Source organism: Balaenoptera physalus, assembly GCF_965194825.1.
Source record: "Balaenoptera physalus genome assembly, chromosome: 18".
In the NCBI taxonomy this organism is placed as follows: Eukaryota; Metazoa; Chordata; class Mammalia; order Artiodactyla; family Balaenopteridae; genus Balaenoptera; species Balaenoptera physalus.
This window is the reverse complement of record NC_138899.1, coordinates 2,104,580-2,129,760: the sequence shown is the minus strand read 5'-3', so window position 1 is coordinate 2,129,760 and position 25,181 is coordinate 2,104,580. Positions and strand designations below refer to the sequence as shown.

At 47.6% G+C, this 25,181-nt stretch overlaps 1 long non-coding RNA gene across 1 annotated transcript; it reads left to right on the top strand.

Moving 5' to 3' along the window:
• The first annotated feature begins 378 nt into the window (after positions 1–378).
• Positions 379–20,155, top strand: LOC309647688. The gene is made up of 2 exons (XR_014256253.1): positions 379–1,160; positions 8,055–20,155. It is a non-coding gene; the product is annotated as an uncharacterized lncRNA (long non-coding RNA).
• The last annotated feature ends 5,026 nt before the right edge of the window (positions 20,156–25,181 follow it).

Here is a 25,181-nt window from a genome sequence, read left to right as displayed (position 1 = left end):
CAACGCCCAGCAGAACGCCTGCGCACTTTTGGTTTAAGGAAGATGGGAAGGAGTGAATAAATGAATGAACCCTGTGGGTAATTAGCTAGGATGACAAGTCAGTCTTTGAAATAGATTCATGAGAAGTAATATTGTCTTTCTTTCTTGCCTGTGATGAATTGAGTTTTTATTTTTTAATAGAAAAATTCATAACTGTATTAACTGGAATAAGAAAAAGGATAGAAATTTTAAAAAGAGCCATTAAGTAGATGATTATATAACATTTGAATTAAAATCGCTTCTTAAAAACTCTACTCCTAGGCTTTAAAAAGCCCTATTACCATAGTTTTGTTTTTCTTTCTTTTTTTTTTTTTTTTTTAAATTACAGTCATGTTTCTTTTTTTTTTTTTTTTTTTAATTTTATTTATTTATTTATTTTTGGCTGTGTTGGGTCTTCGTTTCTGTGGGAGGGCTTTCTCCAGTTGTGGCAAGCGGGGGCCACTCCTCATCGCGGTGCGCGGGCCTCTTACTATCGTGGCCTCTCTTGTTGTGGAGCACAGGCTCCAGACGCGCAGGCTCAGTAGCTGTGGCTCATGGGCCCAGTTGCTCCGCGGCATGTGGGATCTTCCCGGACCAGGGCTCGAACCCGTGTCCCCTGCATTAGCAGGCAAACTCTCAACCACTGCGCCACCAGGGAAGCCCCATAGTTTTGTTTTTCAACCTGTACTTTGAAGGGAGAAGAATGAATAAATATTAAAAGATATGTTTTTTTTACCCACCAGTTTTTTAAAATTAAACTTAGAATTCCTAGTTCTATATGCTTTCTATGTAACTTGTTTCACACCTATTAGTAATTCCAAACATCTAGTAACATTTGGGAGAAAAACAATATTGCGCTTTAATCCTGGCCTAATCCCTGTGACTGCCAGTTGTCTGCAGGGGGGCAGGTGGTGCCAGCCCCCTGGCTCGTGTTCTGCTGCGGGCCTTCACTCGGGCCTCTGAGGGTGGGCTCTCTTGAGGCTGGCGTCATGGCAAGAGCGTTTGGGAGGAAGGAGGAGGTGAACTCCATCCCTCGCCCTCTCACCCGCTCACCTGTGAGCACAGGTGCACAGTTCGCTGTGGAGTCCGCAGGCCTCGGGCTCTGCCTCTCGCCTTGTTCTCTCCTTTGGCTTCCTGGCCATGTGAGTGGAGGGCCCTGGGCGTCGGCCTCTGATGTCCAGCAGATACAACTGTCCCTTCTGATGGGGGTTCCGGTTTCTGGCTGAGCCCTGGTGGTGGGTGAGTGGCACAGGTGGGAGCTCAGGCCGCAAAGGTGTGATGGGGGGACGCGCCCGAGGGTGGCGGAACCGCGGGCGCTGCAGCTTCTCCCCTTCTCCCGCCTCTTCTCCCCACCGACTGGGATGACAACTCCCTTTGCCTCAGTTTCCTGCCTGTAAAGTGAGGACAAGTGCCGTCTTGTAGAGCCTTTGGGAGATTTAAGCGAGGTGACAGGTGTCAGTGCCTGGCACAGGGTGTCCTTCCAGGGTAACTCCTACACCTCGCCTCGCTTTCCTCAGCTCTCCCCGGGCCTTTTAGGACAGGTGCCTTAGGAAGCTGGGGTGGGCCTCACAGCCGCTCCTTCCCCAATACCCTGGAAGAAGCTCTAGGGGATTGTCACACAAATGGTCATCCCCAAGCCCTTGGCGGGCACCCGGAGAGCTCGGGGAGCTAATTTGAGGTGGGAGAGATGCTGGGTTAGAAGAGCAGCTTCAGTAGCCTCTAGTTGGTCCTACGTTTCCAGCAGGAACAAAGGTTAGGGAAGCTGTCACTTATTGATCAAGTCCTGGCCACTGGGGGCTGATTGTCCCAGAGTTTAGCTTCCTGTTGTCACAGGACGTCGCTGTCCGGCTCCTGCGTGTCTGCTGCACAGCAGGCTGGCTTCCTGGCTGCTTGTCTGTAGACAAGGGGCTGGTGTCCTGGGCCGCTGCTGCAGGTTACGGGCCAAGGTTCTATTTTTGTGTATGTTCTGGTCATTCATTATCCATCTGTCTATTCAGTTTCTCAGCGTGTGTGAATGACATAAACTTCTGAATGTGCGACTAAACTGCTTTAGGAGACTAACACTTGATATTTCTTAGTAGAGTCGTCCTAAAGAGAATCTCAAAATGTGACCTGAACTAAGCAGACATGTTCCCAGAAACTTCCCCGAGAAAGCAACAGCTGCTGCTATTTAAAGGTTTCCTTTAAACCCACTGCCCGGAAAGCTGAGTTGGTTGAAGCGTGGGGCTCTCTCCCCAGCTCCTGGCTCAGAGCAGGTGGAGGGGGCAGGGCGGGCAGCTGACCAGAATGATGTCCCCAGGGCGCTCTCTCTCATTGCCTGGTTTTTAGGTCCAGAATCACAGAATTGGAAGGGGCTCCAAAAGCGACTCGTCCAGCCCCTGCCCTGGAAGAACATTTGTAAACGGTTTTTTAAAAAGTTTAGCTGAGACCGAGACACGATAATCTTACCTGGCGGCAGCTGAGCCAGGACTAAAACCTCCAAAACGTCAAAGGAAAAAGCAGCCACGAAAGGAGATGGGAGGCCGTGACGTGACGAGGAGGAGCGCGCAGCTGCCTGAGGCCGACAGCCTTGTGTGGACGGCGGTGCCGTGTAGGGGGTTTTGTGTAGATGGAGGGAAGTCAGTGAGCCACTCCTTGCCGCCGTCAGTGCCACTTTTCCGAATTGGCCAACATTGCAGTTACATTCAGAACCTCTTGGCTAAACACTTTCGTTCCTAGCCTCTGTTTGAGTTTTCACTCTCTTAGCAGCAGGCATCTCCAATTATTCTTTAAAATTAAAAAAATCTTAAACCTACGTAAAGATTGCCAGGAGCAGTTCAGCGAGCACTTTTCCTGCACCGTTTGAGAGTGACTTGAGGTCACGATACTCCATCACCCCCGAAGCGTTTCATTATGTATTTTTTGCAAACAATGCCTACACAACTATAAAATACCTATCAAAATCAGGAAAGTAGCGTTGATGCGTTATATGTTGTGCAATAATGCATTCCTTAAAATTACCACTATCTAGTCCTCAAGCCCCATTGAGCATTAACCCTTAAACTTCAAGTTTACAACAGTAATACAATCAAATAAATAGCTTTTCTGTATCTTAGTAATAACCAACTATAAGATGCGATAAAAATATTCTTCACGTTATAGCAAAAACTATACTAGATGAGGGCTGTAACCCTAACACACTCAAAATATACAGACTATTTTGTATATACAAAAGATGTCTGGTGTGGGGAAAATGTAATAAAGTTAGGTATTTCCTTTCAGTTATCCAGAAATGGTCTCAAAGTTGAAAGGAGAATAAGAAACAGAAAGGCAAACTCCATCACATAAAATATGAAGACATTTAAAACCCTAACGCTTTAAACAGGAGAAAGTGCTACTAAAAGTAGTAAAGGTCTCAGGGGGTGTAGGGATTAGAGTGTGCTGTTAAAAAATAAAATACAAAGGGACATTGCAGAACCTTTTCTATCATACCATTAAGTTTATGTGTTTAAAAAACCCCACACAAAACAACACTACATAGTTTAACCATACTATGTATTTTCTCTGAGGACGCATGCATGTAAATGAATAAAAGATCTGAAAAAAAACCCCATATCAAATTGATAAGAGAGTTACTTTCAGGACCAGGAAATAGGAAAGGTACGGATGTTGATCTATTATGTTTTACTTTTTTGGAATTGTTTAAAATGCTCTTGTATCACTTATATAATTAACATTTGATTAGAAAGATAATTTTAAAAATTACTGATTCTTTCTCCTGTTATCAAGCAATAGAGATCAGACCAGGCCAAATTCTTTTCCTTTCATGTGTCTCCTGCTGGCTAAAGCTTGCAGAAATGTAGCTGAAGATGGTCTGAAGCTATTAAATGACTCTGGGGGAGATAGAAAGTAGCTATTCTCTTGTTACTGGAGGAATAGTTACTACAGCTACATCCATGTACAAAGAAGTTCACGGCTCAAATCACCGTGAGACACAGGCTGGATGCCAAGGAACTTTGGTGAGGATTTAAAGCACGAGGGTCCAGTCTGGGCTTCCTCACACCATGGTGGCTGGGTTCCCAGAGCGAGCGCCTCAAAAGAGCCAGGTCAAAATGCAGGGTGTTTTTACAGCATCATCTAGCCTCAGAGGTCACCTCACATCAATCCAGACACACTCTGTTGGTCAAGACTGTTACAAAGTCTGCCCAGATTCAAGGGGAGGAAACTACTGACTTGACAGAAGAAGTGTTGAGGTCGCATTTTTTGGGAAAAAAAAAGCCCGTGGAATGGGAGATAGTGTGGCTATTCTTGGAAATGACAACCTGCAGCTGAACCATATGCAAAAGAGCATTTGCAAAACATTCCAGACATCTGTGCTTCCCAGAGAGCGGAAAACACTAGATTATCCTTGTGAAGTGAGTTAATAAACCGCAAGACATTTCAATGTATGTTTAGTAGTTGGCTAACTTAATAGGGAATTAGAAATCTAGAACAGTGTTTACCTATCTGGGGCCCTCGCCCCACTAGAGGTTCTTTAAGTCAGTAATAAGGGTCCTCCAGATATTTTTCATATTTCAAAATGTCAACGAGAAATTGTACAGTGATTGGACATCAATGCAATTGAAGTGTAACTAAAAGGTTCATTCCCTTTTTTTTTTTTAATTTGAGCTAACTTGTATCAAAGTTGTGCTTCTCAGTTATATATGTTTTTATTAAATAAGAAAACAAATGATCACTTAATGAATTAATTTTATTTGGTAGATAAATATTCCAAAACACAGTAGCCTATTAAAGAAGGGCAGGAACTGGAAAGAGAAATAATAAAGGGTACTTTGTGATGGAAAATGTGCTGAGATTTTCTTTGGTTAGTCGAGGTGACTGAGCTCAGGAAGGAAGATAGATTTCAGAACTGTCTGCATAGTGAGGGTAGTTGTGAGGTGTCAGAACAAGAAGCAAAGATGGAGTGAGGACCTTGGGGGAAAGTCTAGTGTGAGCCAGATTTCCTTATTTGCCTGGAGATAATGAAATAAAAACAAGATAAAACAAAATGAAGTCATCAATTATAGTTCAGTGACTTTTTCAGATTTTACTGAAAATGGGTAAAAAAGTTGTGGGGTGGTAAATAAAATATTGTTGTGTTTCTGCAGTTAGGACTTCTCGGGGCTCCGCTCGCCGGCCCTTTTCCCTCTGCCGCCGGAGCGGGGAGGGCAGCCCCCAGCCTGGGTCATCTCTTTGAGGTTCTCAAGGGCTCCAGGGAGGGCCGACCTCAATTTAACAACAACATAGGAAAAGCTACAAAAACGTACAGGCTGCTATCTTTAGAATCTGGCTCTGGTGGCACGAAGAATAAAGAAAATACCACGTTCTGAAACAGATACCAGTATTGTGCCCGTTGCTACATTATTCAGTATGTAACCACGTGCAGAAGAAAGAGTTTCTCTGAATACAGCGGCCTGGGGGTGGGAAAGCCTGGGGTGTGGTCTACTTTCAGATGTGTAGCGTGTTAATGCTCCTGATTCCTGCCATTTGCCTCTTTGCGTTGGTTCAGTGCACACCGTCCGTCCCTCCGCTGTCTCTGTTTGTTCAGCTGCTTCTCATCATGGGTCTGGCTCTTCCTTTTCTTTGACAAAATGCTTACTGGCTCCCGCCTCCCTGACCTAGAAGTTGCTTTCCTGTTCTGTGCCCCACAGACCAGCTCTGCAGGCTGTATTTTTGTAGATGAAATTCGGGCTAGAGTCTTCTGGTGGCATTGGGGTCACACGCCTAGATGCGGACTTCGTGCCTTTGTCTCCCAGCGTCTCTGTGTGGCTGCCTTCAGCTGCTGGGACGGTGGCTCTGCGTCCCGCGCGCTGTCACGGTAGATGCTTGCCCCCCGCCCCTCCTGCTAGGGCCTCCGTGTGTCCTTGGCCTGGGGCTCCACGGGCACCCCCTTTGTGAAGTCAGATTGCAAGGGCGTGACTGGGGGCAGAGAGCGTCCTCTGGCCAGTGTGCGGGGGAAGCCAGGTACCCAGCTGATCAGATGCCACCTCCGGGGCTTCCTCCTTGCCTGGCTCCCAGGCCACAGGGGTGACCAAGATTTCTGTGGGCACCGTGCCCTCTCTACAGAGCCCAGGCCGCCCAGAGGACGCTTATGGGCCAGTGGCGTTTGGGACAGACACTCTTGCTAAGCGTGGTTGTTAACCTCTTCTTTTCTCTGTGTGGGGTAGAAAAATGAGCTGATCTACCCCCTGTCCGGACCACTTTCAGAGCTCTACTCTAGCCTCAAAAGCATTTCTAAAGCGCCCTCAAATGATGCTGATGTAAAAACTGAGACCGTTAGGCACATGCTGCTTTGAAATCCTTTGCATCTTGCCCCCAACCCCTTTACACTAATGACAACTATGGCCCCAAGACAAAGTCCTGCTCTTAATAAAGCAACTGATTTCGGCTTCTGAAAACTAACAGAAATTAGAACTCTAGAATGAATCACTGATTAGACCAAATGAATTTACATCAATCACCTTTGATGGTAGGTGTAATTTTTAAAGAGAGTTTAACTTTACATCTGTAGTCTTCTCTTGATTATTCAGTTTTTCAAGTTCTGCGCATCAAAGCTTTAATCCCAGAATGAGCACAGACTGCTGCGGGCCTCCTCCCCAGATGGTCATCCTGTGCTCAGAATGCAGGTGACATTTCCAGTAGGGCCTGCTGTGAAATCATCCCCTCTCACCATAGCCCTTCCCCTCCATTCACAGCTGTCCTCTGACGAGAGGCCGCTTGCTGAATGACAGACCCCACAGCTGTGCCACTCATGCTGGATAACGCCAGGCGCTGGCCCCGTTGGAAAGGAGGCAGCGCTTGCTCCCAGAGGCCGGCTCCGGCTCTGGCCTTCCTGGGTGACCAGGTTGCTGGGATGGACGCAGCTGTCCCCCAGGAAGGGGCAGAAATCCCAGCTCACTCATGTCCTAACTAGGGTCCTTGGCATCACGGGCCCAGCTGTCCCCGGTCCTGAGCTGAACCAGTGACCTCAAAACCAGAGTCTTGCTCCCAGCAGCTGGAATGTCCTGTCACATGGTGTTTTTATTTTAAACTTTGGCTTCCCTTGCCGAGTCCTGCACGCTCAGACGCCCCCGCCATGGTCAGAAGGCGGAAAGCACCCGATTGCCCAAGGGCCTTGATGTCATGCCGCTCTCACTGTTCATCCAAGCCAGTGGGCGAGCACCTGCTTCGCCAGGGAGAACGACCCCCCAGCAGTCCCGACTCGGGACTGGCCGCACCTCACAGGCCTTGGCCTGGAGATTGTCGGGGCTCAAGGATAGCTGCCCTTTCCCCCAGCCTCCACCCAAAGCTGCTCCTCAGCTGGGCCCACCTGACCCCGACTCAACCCGCCCTTCTCCCACACCCCCAGTGGGACTTGGGTGAGAACCGCCAGGACAGCAGTGACGGGAGGGGCTTCTGGCTTGGTTTCCTCACATGCTGTTCCTTCCACCCCTGGTTGGGCCCCCATGCCACCCCCCCAGGCCTCCCGTTAGGATGGTAATCCCTGGCCCTGGAAACTGGTCCCATCCTTAGGGCCCTGATCCCAGGGGAGATGGTCCAAGGGCAAGGGCAGGCCTGTTAGGCTTCTGGAATTCTCTCTTTGCTGTCACACCCTTCCCCTTCTGGGTCCCAAATCTGAGGAGTGTGCGCAGGAGTCGGACAGACTGTGTTACTGGCCAAGCTGGACTCGAGGCCAGGGCTTGGACATGGCCCCAATCTGGGCTTCCTACACCACCCCGCACCCTCACCCTGGCTGAGTCACAGGCGGGACAACGGCAGGGTCAGCCTGTGGGTGTCCTGATGAGGGAGGGGCAGGCACGTGTCTGAGACGGCAGATCCCTCAGACCAAGAGCCTCTAGAGCGTCCGTGGTCTGGGATTTCTTTTTTTTCCAATGTTACTCTTCCTCTCTCAAGAAAGAATGACCAAGAAGGGAGAGAAAGCAGAGGGTTTTTCCCCCATACACCTCAAGAAGGCAGAACTTCCTATGTCACAAGCTGTAGTGGGTTGAATAGTGTCGACCCATTTCATGTCCACCCAGGTCCTCTGGATCTGCCCTTATTTGGAAATAAGTTCTGCAAAAGATCAAGAGATGAAATCTCTGTGGAGTAGGGTGGCCCTAAATCCAATGACGTGTCCCTATAAGAAGAGGAGGACACACAGACACAGAGGGGAGACGGCCGTGTGAAGATGGAGGCAAAGATGGAGGGACGCGGCCACAGCCCAGGGACGCCTGGGGCCCCGGGAGCTGGAAGAGGCAGGAAGGCCCTCCCCGGAGCCTCCGGATGGAGCGCAGCCCCGCAGATACCTGGATCTCAGACTCCTGTGCTCCACACCTGTCAGAGAATAAACCTCTTCTGTTAGCCACCTAGTGTGTGGTTCCTTATTATGGTGGCCTTGGGAAACTAATATACAAGCCGAGACAGAAATAAGGACAGGAGAGAGAGACACAGAGACAGAGAGAGACAGAGAGAGACAGAGAGAGAGAGGAACTGTGTTCCCTGCAGGACCCGCAGCCTTGGTCGTCAGGCTAAACACCTCCAGCCACGTGGACACACACAGGTCATGTGACCCTCGGTGGGCTTTTGGGTCTAGTGCCCACGCCTGCCCCTCCTGGAAACCTTGTCTTGCGATGTGTCCCACAGGGGACTCTGCGGAGGGCCCCGGGCTGGTCACTGCAGCCTGAGGCCCCCTCCTCCGGGGACAGGAAGGGGGCAGTGAGGTGTGCCCCTCCCCGCCGCGCCATGTGAGGTCCTCATTCACGGATCCACGGGGCCTGCCACGCCCTCAGAATTACTTCCAACAAGCAACCTAAATCCCATCGACAGACGGATGGGTAAAGAAGATGTGGCACATGTCTACAATGGAATATTACTCAGCCATAGAAAGGATCGAAATTGGGTCATTTGTTGAGACGTGGATGGATCTAGAGACTGTCATGCAGAGTGAAGTAAGTCAGAAAGAGAGAAACAAATATCGCATATTAACGCATATATGTGGAATCTAGAAAACTGGTACAGATGAACCGGTTTGTAAGGCAGAAATAGAGACACAGATGTAGAGAACAAACGTATGGACACCAAGGGGGAAAGCAGGGGGTGGGTGGGATGAATTGGGAGATTGGGATTGACATATATACACTAATATATATAAAATAGATAATTAATAAGAACCTGCTGTATAGCACAGGGAACTCCACTTTGCTGTACAGCAGAAACTAACACAACATTGTAAAACAACTATACCCCAATAAAAAAAATTAAAAAAGAAAAAAATACCGTATCACTTACACATGGAATCTAAAATATGGCACAAATGACCCATCTACGAAAAAGAAACAGACTCACAGACACAGAGAACAGACTTGTGGTTGCCAAGAGAGAGGGGGAGTATGGGAGGGATGGAGTGGGAGTTTGGGGTTTGGTAGATGCAAGCTATTACATACAGAATGGATAAACAACAAAGTCCTACTGTAGAGCACAGGGAACTATATTCAATATCTTGGGATAAACCGTCATAGAATAGAATATAGAAAAGAATGCATTTGTATGTATGACTGAGTCACTTTGCTGTACAGCAGAAATTAACACAACACTGTAAATCAACTGACTTCAATAAAAAAATTCAAAAAAAAGAATTACTTCCAACAATCTGTTCCATGAAACTGTTTTCCCTGTCAATCGTGAGTCATAATACTGAGTCACAATTTTTATTAAAGTTATGATTTCTGATTCCAAAATACTTGAAAGTTTAGAAATCCACACTTAGGGTTGATTTAAGGTTTTTTCCTCTGTAAGAATCTAGCTCCAAAACGATGTCATTGGCATCTTGGGGGCGATTTATTTTGGTAGGAAAAGAAAGAAGAAAAACTCAGGCAGAACAACTTTTTCAGGGAAGCGTTTTCTGGTTCCCATCAGATCTGCCCCTTGTCCTGGGCTGGTAGGAAGCGAGAGGCCCCCCTGCTGGCCCAGGGGGCCGGGGACACTTTGCCGTGAGAGGTGCCGGGGGAGGGAGAGGAGCCGATGGATAAAGGGAGGTGCCAGCGTCCTGGAAAGGGGGGGGCGGTGGGGGAGTGTCACGAATTTTAAACAAACTTAAAACTGTGAGCGTTGTGGCATTTTCCCTGTGACTGAAACTGTTCATGTTTACGTTTGATCATGAGGCCACTTGTGCGCGTCTGTGTCCTGTCTTACTTCTTGCCATGAATGAGCTTGTGTTTATCTGTTTACTGCTCTGTCTCTCCCCCTCCACCTCGAGAACAGGACCCTGGACCATCCTCTCTCCTGCAGCTCCCAGAACAGAGTAGGAGGGGTGCAGAAAATACCTGTTATCCAAACGTAACTCGTGACTTTAAAAAAGCTGTATAATCAAGTCCTGAGGAACTGATTGAGGGAATATGAAAGCATTACGAGAGAAATTATTAAAGATGCTAAGTTGTGCTATTCACACGTGAAGGTAGACTCCATGAGGGACAAGACAGACTTAGATTTAAGAAAGAATTTATTGCATAAATTATATTTAAAACCAAACAAAAGATTGGAAGGAAAATTACAAGGACAATATAATTAATACCTAAAGATCAATAAAAAAGACAAATGTACCAGTAAAAAAAAGAGCAAAGGACATGAATAGACAATACACAAAAAAATACAGAAAATTAATATCCAATAAGCCTATGGAAAAAAGTTTGTTCTCACAAATAATCAAATTAATGAAATTAAAATATTATGTCTCTCTCAATCAAGTTAGCAAATATCAGGTAATTACCAACACACGTTGTTTGCAAGGGTGGGATTTACACACCAGTGAGAATATATACCAGTGTACTCTTTGGAAAGCAATTTGGCAATACTGTAATAGTCTTGGATCCATAATTTCCACTTCCAGGAATTCATCCTAAGGAGTTATCATGGATGTCTACATAGATTTACCTATTATTACTTTAATATGCATATTTAAATTAGTAAAAAGATGAAAATTACCTGTATATCCTACAGGTTTTTAAAATAAATGATGGTACATCCAGAAGATGGAACACTGTGTACCAGTTTCACAAAATAAATATTTTAATCATCCCAAGAATGTATTTATTGATATGAGAAAATATTTACTACATATCATTGAATAATAAAAGGCACATTATAATTCTGTTATATTTTTTAACAGAAAATTTATAATTTTTATAATTATAATTATAAATATTGTTATATTTTTATATTATATAATTTATAATATTATATTTATATGTTTTAATTTATATGTTATAATTTTTATATTAAAAAATTCTGTACATCGAAGGTAAAGATTCAAAGTATATACCTCAAATATTTGAATAGATAGGCTTATGAATGTCTTTATTTTATACTTGGGCTTTTCTGTGTTCTTAAACTTATAAACAGAGAAGCACTATTACTTATTAACAGATCAAAACTATGATTAAAAAATTAAGCCATGATAGTGTAATAGTAAAGGAAATAGGAAATAGAGTGATTATTTAGTGTTATTTAGGGAGGTGACTGAGCTAATAGTGAGAATGTTCAAGAACATTCTTTTGTTCGCACGCTAATCAGTGCATATTCTTTCCAAAGCAGTTTCACAAGGTGTCCGGTCTGAGTCCTGTATTCCCCTAACTGGACAATAGCACGGCTCTAGGAAACTTCCACCTTCGTTCCTTAAGCTCTCTGGAAGATGTACAATTATTGGGTGATTTAGAGCTTTGTAATTTTGGACAATTTTGAACAAGGATGATTGTCTTTGCTTAAGCTATGCAGATGAGTTGTTTGCTTCAAGTTCTGACATAATTATCTCTCAGCCACTTAACTTTCTAAAACAGGGTCTCTCGACTGTTTTCTGCCAGGTCATTCTCCGTCCCGGGGCCGTCCTGTGCGCTGTGGGGTGTGGAGCAGCTCCCCTGGTCGCTACCCACTAGAGGATAGCAGCACCCTCACACCCGTCGTGACAACGAAAATGTCTCCAGACACGGCCAGTGTCTCTCGGGGGGCAAAATCACGCCTGGTCCAGAGCCACTGCTCTAAAAGATGCATTGTTTTTACTAAATAGACAAGCAGAATTATCCATCTTTACCTAATTTGCATTCCATTTTCGAAATTGCCCCTAATTTTGTTATACTTTTACCCATAGACATTCGACACATGAAACATTACATGTGTAGAATCAGATGCGAGAGTTATATAACCTCACTGAACATATACGAGTAAGCAGTTCCATCCCATAATGATAAAATGAGGTTAAGATTATTTGTTGTACTTAAGGTACCCAAAATGCAAGAGTCTTTTGACCAAAACTTTTCTAGCAAATTTTAAAACTCAGTAACATTCTACCACCAGTGTTTTTATAAAGCCCAGACGAACGTCTCCTACTCTGGGTTTTAACTTGAAATGCAGCCAAAATAGAGCGATTCTTTCTCCCTATTTGAAAAGAATGACCAAACGAAGGACCTGCGGCCATTAGGAAGGCCTGCTGCACGTCTGCAGGTGTTACTCGTGTGTAAACACCCAGGTGGAAGAGGACAAGGGGCCCTCAAGAGGTGTCAGATCGTTGCCCCCTGTAAAGGGGAACACCTCCCTTTTTTCTTTCTTATTTACCCAATAAACTCCCTTACATGGACACGTAAGTAAAGGGCTTCACAGAAGGAACCGTCCACCTGCAAGGCTTGCTGCATGCCTGGTTTCCACCTGGGAATACACTTCTTTGCAGGACTGTCATTTGCTCTTCGTTTCCTTTTACTATTCTAATCATTATTTACGGTGTTTCTCTCTCGGGCTTGTAGGTTTTGATGTTGTCAATTTAAAAGAAGGTGACACACCATTGTAAAGCAATTATACGCCAATAAAGATGTTAAAAAATAAATAAATAAATAATAAAATAAAAGAAGGTGACAAAGGCGTGTAGGTCAGGGGTTGCCAGTGGCACTTGGGAGTCGGGGGGAGCTCCTAGGGGCCGCGCTGGGTGACGGGGGAGTTTTCACACGGGTGCCGGCCCAGTATTGCCAGATGGCTCCGTTTTTTTCAAGACAAACAGAAATCCATATCTTCCGTGAACTCTTCCTGTTTTTAAACATGACCAACCAATTTAAAAGAGCTTAAAAACACTCTGTAGTTGAAACAAAACCTTTCCTCAGGCCTGACCTAGCCCGCTTGGTGGGCGGCCCCATCTGTTCGTTAGGAAACCTACCTGCCCTATGTCTACACCAGTTAACACCTTTCGGATGGAAGGGCCCAGCATTTGGATACGTGAGCATCTTGCCAACGTGACTTCTGAGAACTCTGCAACCTCAGCCTGTCTAGAGGCGCTGATGGAGACCCGCCTTCCTACTGTGCAGGTGCAGCTCTCTGCTCAGGTCCCACCTCCATAGCTCACCTGGGGCTCTGCCGGCTCTACATTGACCGGCCCAATGAGGCGAGCCCCCCAGATCCACCCTTGGTGAAAGTCCAGGGCTCTCTGCCAACCGAGGAAGCTGGGCTCATTTCCTGCCATCGAGAAGAAATGCTGCAGCTGGACGGGGCGGCTACAGGCTTGACCCATCTCCGTGCTTGTTTGCTTCCAGAATTCCTCAGAGACACCTTGCAGGGAAAGCTACAGCTTATTAGCTGGTGTGGACATAACTGATGATTGACATTCACATTTGAACCTTGAGCTCTTCAGAGAAAGGCAAGAGTATATAAAACAATCAGCTACCTGGAGTTTAGATTTCTGGCGTCGGCTGGGACTCAGGTGTGTTCAGATCTCTTTGGCTCATGAAGTGCCCCTGTCTTCTGGCAAAAATCTGCTTCATTCTTTACCCAGGAATAATTTTTGACTGAAATGTGTAGTTCTAACCACTCTATTTTGTTTTATGCATCTTACCCTTGCCCACGAATGGTTGTAGAAAAGCTTCCAAAGACAATTGAATTTATAAAAGCTGCTGAACATCTGGTCAAAGTGACATGTTATAGGGAATGTGAACTCTAAGCCAGACAGGAGCAATGGGTTCTGAACAAAAATCCAAAATTTCTGGATGTTTTGTAAATGCTTTCATGACAGCATACGCATGATACACTATCTCAAAGTAATACGCTTGCTGCTTGTTAAATGCTAGTCTAATGGATTTTTCTATTTTTAGATATTAATTATGCCATCCAGTGGAAAAAGAAATCACGCTCAGTAAATTCGACAGCTTTAAATATCGTATTCCCTAAAGGGATTATGGTAAGACCCTCCTACCGCCTTAACTCTGGTTTGAAATGTTCACAAGTGTGACATTATCTTGCTCATATTTTTATTTCTATACCACCAGTAATTTGAACTAAATAAGCAGAAAGGGTGGGGTGACAGCGAAGCTAGTGAGAGACAGAAATATATGAAATCAACGACATTTTAGGCCAGGCTTTCTCGGATGAAATTTTGTAGGGAAACTGGTCGATTCTAGTCAAACAACTAGACATTTAAAAATAATCAATTAATAATTCATTCCATTTTCAAACTTGTTCAATATATTTTAACATTAAAAAAATTAGTTTGAATGATATAAACAAATGAATAAACATATCTCTGGGGAAACTCTTAAAGTAGCAGGAATAATGGAGTGAAAAGATCATTTACAACCATCACCGTAACCGGGCCGGTGGGTCAGCTCGAGAAGTTGTGGGATATTTACCTGCTCTCAAAGTACATCCCCGCAAAATAGTTATCGATTACAGAGGAAGAAAAGAATCTGGCAGACACCCTCCTGACCAAGTGACCAATGTTCATGCCGCGGCGACAGGACAAGACAGACACCATGTGCCACCTGAAGGAACACAGGGACGCAGCACTCCTGTGAGTTACCTGCCCAAGAAGCCTAACCTAGTGTCAGGTCATGAGGAGTGGGGGATGTCCTACAAAATGACCCGCCCATAATCTCCCAAAATGTCAAGGTCATGGGAGTCAAAGACAATGAAGGAGGTTCCAGGCTGAAGAGATTAAAGATGCATAAACCTGGGCGTGACACGACTATATATAAGATAGATAACCAACAAGGACCTACTGTGTAGCACAGGGAACTCTACTCAATATCTTGTAATAACCTATAATGGAAAAGAATCTGTAAAAGAACATATATATATATATCTGAATCACTGTGCTGTGCACCTGAAACTAACACGATATTGGAAATTAACTATAAGTCTGGATCCTAGATTGGGTCCTTTGTCATAAAAAGCCGTGGGGCAACAGAAAGAAATCTGGACGAGGGTCTTGGGTGAAGGGTCAGCAGGAACTCTTGTAACATTTCTATAAACTTGAAACTGCTTCAGAATAAAATGTAAAATAGCACTGAAACAGCAACGACAGCGATGCTTGGAGCTGTGGCAGCGTCGTGCAGAGCCTCAGCCTGGCCGACCAGGACTCCCGTCTTGGTCCGCGACTCGCTAGCAGTGGGACTTAGGGCAGGCTCCTTAGCGCCCCCGAGACCGCTTCTTACCCCTCATCTGGAAAGCAGGGCTAACACTGGTACCTCCCCATGGGGCTTCAGGAGGATTCAGTGTGATGCCCGACATAGCAGCTCAGCTCCGAGGTTAACATAGAAAAGCACTCAGGAAGCAATGGCCGTAATAAGCAGCATACTGGTTTCCCAGGGCTGCTGTAGCAAAGTACCTGCCACATGCTGGGCGGCTTAAACAACAGACGTTTAGTGTCTCATGGTCTGAGATCAGGGTGTGGGCATGGGGGGGTTCCTTGTGAGGCCTCGAGGGAGGATCTGCCTAGGCCTCTCCCAGCATCTGGTCGTTTGCCGGCAACCTTTGGCAACCTTGGCAACATCACCTGCTGCATCCCCTGGATGTCCGCCTTCATCCTCACGTGGTGTTCTCCCGGGGAATATCTCCTTTTTATAAGGACACCAGTCACATTGCACAAGGGCCCAGCCTGACCCACTATGACCTCATTTTAACTAGTCACATCTGCCACCATCCCACTTCCAAATAAGGTCACGCTCTGAGGTGCTGGGGGTTAGGGCTTCAGCATACGGATTTGGCGGCAGGATTCAGTGCATAACAAACGGTACGATCATTAGCAGCACGTAAGAGAGATCCAGTCCTTCCTCCCTGGATCAGTAACCCCAAGAAGTGTCTGGAGGGGCGACAGCTTGTCACTCTTCGTTTGATTTCATAACACTTTACAAAACACTCTAGCAGGCCAGTCTGACCTTTCGACAAAAGTAAAATTATTTGTGTTTCAGAGAAATCTGCAATGGTCATTTGAGGTGCCATGGAAACACCATGAAAATCCCACCAGAAACAGGTTTGTACTCCTGAGCAAGAGGGTCAGTTGGGCTCTTCCAGGCTCTCTCCTTGGAGAGGTTTGCTTCTATCTAGGTTCAGAGTGAGAATCTAATCAAGGAGTCAGGGTCGCCACCGGTCCTGGCGGTCTGGACGGTGAGTGGTCCTGGTGCAGGCGGCCCTGGGCCGCTGCATCCACACGGAGGGAGGAGAGAGGCCCCGGTTCTCCAGGAGTTATTGGGTGTCTCATTTGGCCAAGAGCCGGAAGCACTGCTTCATCTAAACAAGCTCTGGCCTAGGCACACTGGTCTGTTTGCACATCCTGCAGGTGGACACAGGTCCAGCCTCCAAAAATGAAGCCGCAGGACAGCCACGGAGGAGACTCAGGTCAGTTCCCCAGACGCATTCACCCACAGGTGGGAGGTGTAAGCCGGTGGTTCTCAGCCCTGCCTGGGAGCGTGTGCGTGTGTGTGTGTGTGGGTGCGCTTGAGCACTTGTGTGCTTCCTATGACCTTTTAGTTCAAGGTCACCATAAAAAGACTATTCCCTATCTATTTCTCTTCACTAGCCTGTTGACAGTCCCTGACAGTTTCGCCCAGAGCAATTACTTCTCTGGGATAAGCTCTCCCTCTGAGCCCGGGAAGGACGGCCCATCTACTTGCTCATCAGGCATTACCTGAGGTCTCTTCCTGCCCTTCTCAGCTCCCCGGCTGGACGCCGTCCTCCGCTGACACTCTGAGGTCAGAATCGTCAGGCAGCTGACCTTTCGCCTCAATTTCCTCATCTGGAAAAGGGGTCTGACTGATTTACAGCAAGAACAAGAACCCTTCAGGGGTTTTGTGAGGGAACATGAGTTAACACGAGTGTGTTTGATTTACAATGCTGTTTGCTTATGGAAGTTCCATTAGTGAACCAGTACAGTCTCAGGATTTCTTGCCTCATAATTTAAACTTCAGCAACAATAGAGACACTTGTCTGCTCCTACACACACAGGTGCACACACGCGTGCACACACACACACAGGTGCACACACAGACACACGCTCGGCTCTGCCTCTTCTGGCTCTTCCCTCCGTCCAGCTGCTCGTGCCCTGTTTCCCTAAGCCCAGTCATGCATTACGATCCGGCTCAGGACTCTCTTCCCTACGAGGAACCTCCATCTGAACTGGGCCAGGAACCGTCTGGGCTCCAGAAACTACCGTGTCTGGTCTGCCGGGGCCTCGCTCACACTTGTTAAGACTATCCGTCCTCCTGGAATCCTGAGAATTGGAAAGGGACGGGATGGCAGGCTCCTGACAAAGCTGGGGTCCCACCCCCACTGGCCTCTTTGCTTCTAGACCTGTGACTGGACTCAGGTCCCCGCAGGCCCCGCAGGGCGAGGTGCCACGTGACCCTAGGGGAGGTGCCCCGTGCTCCCACAGAAGGGCCAGCTTTCCTGATTTGTACAGAGAGCAGGAATGTGTGCGGGCATGGGATGGTGGCAGAAGGAACGGACCCTTGGGTCAGCTTGGGCTTAAGGACGTGGCTCACTAAGCGGAGGTGGTGGGTTGGGTGTCTCATTAGTCTCAGAGGTCAGACAGGGCGTTTGGTTGGTTAGTTTGGCTAAAACGCGGCCCTGACGTGGTGTGTATTAAATGAAGCGGAACGCCTGCGTGCCCTAGAGGAAGGGACCCGAGGCCGAGGGAGCCTGGGTGTGAGGGTGGGTTTCCGGGTAAGACCTGCTCACCTGGGGGGTCCAGAGGCCACACCTCTCACCGCGAGCGGGGAAGCGAATCCGCGGGGGGAGCCCTGCGTCCTGGGAGAGCGGGGACCACCCTTCCCTGAAGGCAGACCTCACACAGCAAACCTAAACGCAGTGGGAGTGGCTGGGTCCCGAGGGGCTGGCGCCAGGGGGGCAGAACTGCGACAGGTGAGGCGGGTGTGGTGACCGTGGGCGAAGGAAGGCCAAGCAGCCTCGGGACAGTCTGCGCGCAGAGACCCGGGGCGGCGGCTGGCCGGTCCTGGAGTCCCTAGAGGTGAAACAGAGGAAGCCCACTGGATTCTTACTTGATCTGTACGGGCAGAAAAGTTTGAGGTCGAGGGAACAGACGTCTAACCTGAATTATAAACACAGAGTCACGGCCCCTCAGTCAGTTCCCAGGCTCGGCCGGTTCTCAGACCCCTTGAATGGAGGGGAGGCCGGGTCCCTTTAAGGAAGGACCCTGGTCCACTGAGGATAATGTACAGTCCACCTCTCTCCCAGCTCTCCGAGGAGGACACGGCCTTTTACCGGGGTGACCGTGCGCTGGGGAAAGGGGAAGAATCGGACATCTGGGGACTCCTGGACGCTGGCTCTGAACTGACGCCGGTTCCAGGAGACCCCAGACTCACCGCGGCCGCCAGTCAGAGTAGGGGCTTCTGGAGGGCAGGTGGTCGATGAGCTTTAGCTCAGGTCCCTCTCACGGTGGGCACCGGGTCCCCAGACCCGTCCTGTGGTTATCAGCCCAGGAGTGGGCTGCGTCCCTGGAATAGACACTCTCAGCCGCCAGCAGAGCCCCCAGCTGGGCTCCCCCCGCACAATGCCGGGCACGTCACGGGCTCTCAACAAGTTGTGGGACAGAAGAGAATCAACAGGGCTCTGATGTTTATGAAACGACTGCGGGCACAGGGACCTGTCGCCCCTGAGTTCTGCTTGCGGCTGGCGGTGCAGGGCTGAGCGTCTGTCCTGGCTGCGGTCCTGCCTTGTCTCGCCTGATCTGGGCGCCACCCTCAGCGAGGCATGCGTGGGGCCTCAGCGGCTCGGGTCCACGGCGAGGTGGGCTTCCTTCCAGAAGCTGCAGTTGCCACAGCTGCTGCCCTACCCTCACGTCTAACCCTCTCATTCATGTTTTTTGGAATCTTCACCGTGTCCCCAAACCACCCTCGTTAAATTAGGTCATCTTAGAACACTCGCCGCTCTTTGTCAACCACGTGGGAAGGAAAGATTCTGCGGCTGTGACTTCACTTGGGTTCCATCTCCTCTGTTTACTGCTCCCGCTATCTTGATGTGGGGATGTCACCCCATATTTTTAGGACACAGTCTACACAACAATGACACGTCGTTTTGAACTCCTCTGCGGTGGCACGGGGCTGGGACTGAATTCTCCTGTTTCATCTTAAGGCCTTGCAAAGAGTAAACAGAAACTTTAAACTGAAAGATGGCAGGTTAGCAGTTTATTTGATATTTCTTGTTCCATATAATGGAAACCATCACATTTTATCTCTTTACTTATTATAGACGTACTTTTCCAATCTCCTACAAATATGTAAGCAACTTCATTATAAATCAAATATGAAATTCATGTTTAGGGAGAAAAGGCTCCAAGATGCTCTGCATTCTGCCGTCAGAATCAGAGAGCCTGAGGCCAACTCTTGTATTTCAACAAATTGAAAACCAGCGAAGTAGGAATTTGCCCAGGATTCCATAAAATGTGATGTAATGTCATTGATTTTAAAGCACTCAGTTTACATAGGAAATAAGACAATGAGAACTGAAAAAGGGAAGCATGAACAACAACGTGGGTAAAACACGAGCACTGTGAGGGCACAGACCACATCCCACTGGTCCTCAGGATGTGCCCAGCCCTGGCACATAGTAGGTGCTCAAGAAAGATTTGTTAGATTGTTACTTAATAAATAGACACCAGAGAACAGCCCAGTCACCACCTCAGTAGCTACTGCTCATCTAAGTGTTGACTCTGCAAAATGGGAAATCATATTTCTTGTCCACAAGAACATGCTGATTTATTGCCACGATCGGTTATAAAATAGAAATATGAGCTGAGAAAACGCAAAGCGTGGCAAGATGAATCTGGAGCTCTTTGTATATACCTTCCGTACTTTGCTGTTTAAAATATGTTTTAAAAAGCCTTTAGCTTTCTCTCTTTGTTGGAAATAGAATTTAGACCTCAAGATATGTACAAGGTGGGGAAACTCACCTTCCACGCCAGTCACATTGGACGAAGGGCCCACACCGCTCGGATGTGAGCTCATCTTAACTCGTGACATCTGCAGAGACCCTCTTTCCAGGTGAGGCCATATTCCCAGGTATTGGGGGTTGCGACGTGAACACATCCTTTTAGGGACAGAGTTCAGCCCATAATGTGCATCACGAGGGCCCCTTACTCCTCCCTTGGGTTGTGCGGGGACCTCAGAGGCTCCCAGCTGAGGGCAGCCCCTGCCCTCCCTCAGGACCAAACCGGCCTCAGGTCCCTCAGTGCCCGCTTCTCCCCCATCCTCCGGAATCTGCCGCTCCCCACCTGCCAAGTGTTGACCTGGGACCCCTTCCTTCTTTGCAGCCCCAGAGGGTCCCCTGGGACCTGGTTACATTTGTCTTATCTCCTTGGAAAATAAAAGATGTAGTGGCCTCGGTGAGGTGTCTTCACTTTCTTCAAGGCATCTCCTCCCCTTCCCCTCATGCTTTTTTGTGGCGACATGAAAGGTGACTGCCCCCTGGGGGTCAGGGGGCACTGGCGAGTGAGCCCTACAGTGAGAGCTGGCACTGACCAGCGGGGCGCCCGAGGATGACCACCCCGGTTCCCCATGAGTCATCTGCTACACATGGTTCCTTAGAGTTCCCTCCCAGTGATGTCACGGAAAATGGGAATGAGGGGAAACCAGGAAAGGGAGAATAAAATGCACTGAGAGCAAGAGGTAGGAAGAAATAGTAGAATAAAGGATTTAAGCAGAGAGGAAGAGAAGAAATATCGCAAACAGACAGAACAGGGGAAGCGTTCATGAAACTAATTATACGGGAATAGGCAGAGTTTATTAAAAATTCCTGCAAGTCTTTCTTGTTAAAAATGAACATAAAACAATAAGCCAGTCACAAAAAGACAAATCCTGTATGACTCCACTTTTATGAGGTCCTGGAGTCGTTAAATTGAGCAATTGACGCAGGAGCGGGTGGCAGAACAGAGAAGGATGCAACCACGGGCTCCCCTCTGGGCTGACTGCGTCGCGTCCAGCGTTGGGGCAGAGAGGTTTGGACCATGACCACCCAGACGGTGAAATGAGGGAAATAGATGTTCTGAAACAAAGATGCAGTCATTACAGCTCTGTCCACTTATCAGACATCATTTTTACAACACTGACCTCTTTTCCACCTTTTCTACTAAACTCTAATGCTGATTTATAACTCCTATGAGCAAAGATGAGTGTCAGAGCTCCCAACCGTTGATCTATTCTCCTGTATTGATTCTACCTGCACTTACTGCTGACAGCCAATAGGGGGTGTTAATCAACAGCTTTATTTCTATTCTGCTCATTGATATCTAAATTAAAAAACATGCGTATGTGTCAAATTTCAACACATTTATTAAAACATAAATATTTAACTCCTTGAATCGCATAGGACTTTTATCACTCTCATTAAATTCACTTATGTATCCTTTAGTCTCAAAATTTTCCTAAATGTCTACAAATACACTCTGAAGGATATAGATGTATTTTAAAGTCAACATTTAAATGGAAACATAGCATGTGTACAGAAGAGTTCACAAATCCCAAATGTACCGCTGGAAGAATTTTTCCAAAGGCAACACATCTGTGGGACCACTGGGGCAACATACAGGATGTTACCCGGCAATTCCCTCATCACCCCTTCCTAGTCATCACCCACCGCAGTGTAAGTGCTCTTTTTTTTTTTTTTTTTTGGCCACACTGCGAGGCTTGTGGGATCTTGGTTCCTCAACCAGGGATCGAACCTGTGCCCTCAGAGACGACAGCGCAGAGTCTTAACCACTGGACCGCTGGGGAATTCCCAGAGTAAGTGCTCTTCTGATTGGCTTCATCATAGGGTAGTCTTGCTGTTCTTAAACACTGAATAAATTGTATTATATTGTGTGTCTGGATTCTTCTTAATATTATGTTCATGAGATTGTCCATGTTCTGAGTGAAGCAATATTACATGGTAGTATGTATGTAGTATACATGTAGTATGTATGTAGTGTGTGGTGTGTTCACACATCATTGCACTATAACGTTCTACTGTCTGAATATACCGCGGTCATTTATCTGTACTATGGCCAGCAGGCAACTGGGCTGCCCCCAGGCCGGGCTGTTATGACTGACGCGGTTCTGAACGTTTTGTACACGTGTTTTGGTGCACGTATGTTTGCATTTCTGAGAAGTGTATATTTAGGAGTAGAATTGCTGAACAGGTTTCCAGAAAGGTGGTACCGATTTACATTCCCACTGGCTGCAATTTCTGTCTCTCCACATCCTCACCAACATTTGATATAGTAAACCTATTTTTTATTGTGTGACATTTTTACGTTACTTGACATAGAGTTTTTCCAGGATTTTCCAAACAGTATAACTTTAGCCAGATACTAGGGAAAGAGTAATGAAGATTAAGAGCTGTGTAATTACCAGAACTCAGAATACATATGTAGCACACCAAGTATTCTAACGGAAATTTTAAGACATTCCTTGAGTTAGGGAGGCCTCTTCTTGATCAATGCGAGGTGTTGTGGATAAAGTCCTTTATTCTTACTCATTTTAAGCCCACGTTACATTTAAATTGCTGCAGTGATTAACCCCCAGGCCCTAACCGAGCATCAGCGTTGGGACGGACAGAGAGCGTCTGACATCCCACGGCAGAAACGCCTCTCCCTCGCACAAGGAGGCGTCCATCCCACAGCTCAGCATCATTCCGGTCACATGTCACCAGTCCAGAGGTGGCCTGCGTGTTGCTGACCCCAGCGTCTGCTCAGCGCTGTCTGCAGATGAAGTCAGAAGGTGCTGAGCTGCAGGAGGCGTGGATGTCCAGGTTACTAACATGTAAGCAAGTGGGGCTGGCTTTGCCTTTTCTCTGGATCTTTACACTGACGTGTGAACACAGAGTAGTAAAATATACAAAACATAAAATTTACCATTTTAACCATTTTAGGTGTATAGTTCAATGGCACTAAGTACATTCACATTGTTGTGTAACCATCACCACCATCCGTCTCCAGAACTTTTTCATCTTCCCAAACTGAACCTCTGTCCGCATTGAACACCAGCTCCGCCTTCCTCTCCCCCAGCTGGCCCGCACCAGCTACTTTCTTCTCTATGAATACGACTCCTCTAGGGACCTCATATTAGTGGAATCAGACAGTATTTGTCCTTTTCTGTCTGGCTTATTTCACTCAGCATAATGTCTTCCAGGTTCACCCATGTTGTAGTGTGTGAGTCAGAATTTCCTTCCTTTGTAAGGCTGACTAATATGCCATTGTATAGATGGACTACATTTTGTTTATTCATTCATCTGTTGATGGACACTTGGGTTTTCTCCGTCTTTTGGCTATTGTGAATAGAGCTGCTATGAACATGGGAGGACAAGTATCTGTCTGAGTTCCTTCTTTAAATTCTTTTGGATACACACCCTCAGAAGTGGAATTGCTGTGGTAATTCTGTTTAATTTTTTGAGGCACCACCATACTGTTCACCACAGTGGCTGCACCATTTCACATTCCCGTGTTAAGAATCCTAATTGTGGGGCTTCCCTGGTGGCGCAGTGGTTAAGAATCCGCCTGCCAATGCAGGGGACACGGGTTCGAGCCCTGGTCAGGGAAGATCCCACATATCATGGGGTAACTAAGCCCGTGCGCCACAACTACTGAGCCTGCGCTATAGAGCCCACGAGCCACAACTATTGAAGCCCGCGCTCCTAGAGCCCGTGCTCCACAACAAGAGAAGCCACCGCAATGAGAAGCCCACGCACCGCAACGAAGACCCAACACAGCCGAAAATAAAATAAATTAATTAAAAAACAAAAGAATCCTAATTGTGTTCCCAGGGCCTTTCTTTTCTTTGTTTGAAGGTTTTTAATTATAAATTCAATTTATTTGATATAAGGCTATTCAGATGATTTCTTGAATGAGTTTTGTTAGTTTTAGTCTTTCATGTAATTTGTCCGTTTAGCATACATTATCTTCGCGTATAACTCTGGGAACGAGGTTCTTCAGCCCTTACACGGATAAAATTAGTGCTTGCGATGCCCACTAGGGGGTCTTGGGCTCCACAGATATTTAGACTCGTGAGGGTACCCGGGGCCTCGCGCAGAGGACGCGGGCAGGAACGCACCGACACCGGTGCCAGGAGCAGAGTCCGGCACTTGTCCTCGGGAGGCGTCCTCGCAGTGGCCCACGCAGCCGTCTGGGGACTGTCCTCTGCCCCGCCCCACCCCACGAGGCTCAGTTCAAGAGCGAGGACAGAAGACTTAGGCAGGCGGGATGTGGAGAAATGCAGATCCTGCAGAGGCACCGCTGTCTCTGTAACAGCTTAGGGGTGGTTTCCAGGGCATTCTGATCACCCCCGGGTCACCTTGTTGGTGAGAAGACACCTGCCCTAAACCCTGGGCAGCGGCTCACGAGTCAGCGATGCTCCCAGCAGCGGCGGGGGTGGGAGTGGAGGGAGAGCACACAGCCTGCAGGGCCCCATGGGGGCTTCACGAGGCAGCAGAACGAACCAGGGGGCTGAGAGAGGCAGACCCCGCAGTAACGAGAGGGTGGCGACCCCTGGTTCCCGAGGGGGACGCGACTGACTTGTTTGAATAATCCCACGGGCGGGCCGGGAGGTTGAGGAGGGGGCGGTGCAGCTGCCCCAGCTGGTGGGGGAACTGGCTGGGAGGGGAGCCTTTCCCGCCGGGCGGGGCGCAGGGGGCACGGCTGGCGAGGACAGGGCAGCTCACGGTCAGACCTTTGGGGCCCCGTGAGGCTCAAAGGCATCAAGGCAGCACGTGGAATTTTAGGTCTTGTAACACACAGGGCGCCGACATGCCCAGGTAGGTGTCACCACGCTGGGGCCCCCAGTCCAGAGGCAGGGCAGTGATTTCCCTCATAAGCAATGTTACCTGGTGACACAGGTGACACCTGGATAAAGCTTTCAGGGGAGCACAGGTAGGCAGTT